Genomic DNA, 1,533 nt, shown 5'->3' with positions numbered 1-1,533 from the left:
AGCTAAGCCATTTTTTAAATCACCTTTTGAGCTACATCAGTTCCAATGTTTGGGAACAGACGAAAAAACCCGTTTATTTGATAGTTATGGAGTTTGATTAGATGGTTGTCTGGAAATAAAAATCTTTGTAATAATACAAGTTTCGGGGTTATAATTTTTTGGATTTGGATTCTCTAAAATTTGAATTTTACTTTAGAGAGTAAAGTGTGATCTTTTATTTTTAAATAGTTTTTTTTTTATATTTATTTTTGGTTCCACCTATAAAATCAATGGTGAGAGATCATATTTTATTCTCTAAAGTAAAATTCAAACTTTAGAGAATCAAAATTCTAATTTTTTATGGAAAGTTTAAATCTCTTATTTTATGCTTAAGAAATATAGGATACCATCTCATCTTGTCGTTTCTTGAGCACTTGTGGATGTTTGATGGGAATTCCTAGAGCATCCAATGACGGCTAATCTTCCTAATCAAATTATTCTATTTTCGGTTTGTAATTTTTTTTTTTTTTGGTGTTAATCTATAAATTTATGGATTTTGACCTAGTTCAACCAAAAGAAGTATGTATTAGTTCCGTTCAATGAATTAGGCCAAGTCAGAAAAATCATTAACCTATAATCAGGAGCAGATTTGAGGATGGGACAAGTGGGGTTGCTGTGGCCCCTCAGAAAATTTAGAAATTCTCTAATATATTATAGGATGTGCAGATTTTAATAAAAGTCATTTTAACGGGTAATTTACACTAATAAATTAAATGAATTTTTCAGAGCTTATTTTAGAGAGCTATATTTTATATTAATTTTTTTAATATTAAAAATTTCGATAATAATTTTTTAAATGCTAATGAATCAAAGAATAATTTTTAATGAATTTTTAGAAATCGTTTATTATTCTGTCTTAAATTCACAAGTTTATAAAAATGAAGATTTTCTAGAATTTGAACTAAAATATAAAAGTTAGATTTCTATTCTTATTCGTTTTGATGTTTTTGATATTTTATTTGAATTTAAATATGAGGTATTTTTTATTGACATTTATGTTTTAAAGTTAATAACAATTAACTTAAAAATAAAAAATGTTAATAAGTTGTATAAATAGTAAATTGAATCAAACTGATTCGATTTACTGTATATATATTAAAAAGTAGTAAATCGAATTAATTAGATTCAATTTATATGTATATGTAGTAAATTGAAATAGATTAATTCAATTTATTACTTCTACAACATATATATAGTAAATCAAATCTACTAGTTAATTCAATTTACTACTATGATAGCCAAATCGAATCCAATTAATTTGATTTACATAAAAATATTTTAGGACAAACGTGTAACAAAAATTATTTTAAAATATTTATGTAATTTTAATTCCCATTCAGCTTATTGGTGTAAATTACCCCTTTTTTAACCCAATCAATAACGTGTGGCATTTTCATTCTACAAGCATGAATCCAATTCTCATTTCTTATATTTTGAATTTTTATTAAATGAATTTAATTTTTATTTTTCCTTCTATCTTTTTCCTTTTCTCCC

The sequence above is a fragment of the Arachis ipaensis genome, chromosome B10 (genome assembly GCF_000816755.2).
Source record: "Arachis ipaensis cultivar K30076 chromosome B10, Araip1.1, whole genome shotgun sequence".
Taxonomy (NCBI): Eukaryota; Viridiplantae; Streptophyta; class Magnoliopsida; order Fabales; family Fabaceae; genus Arachis; species Arachis ipaensis.
Note: the sequence above shows the minus strand (reverse complement) of the source record.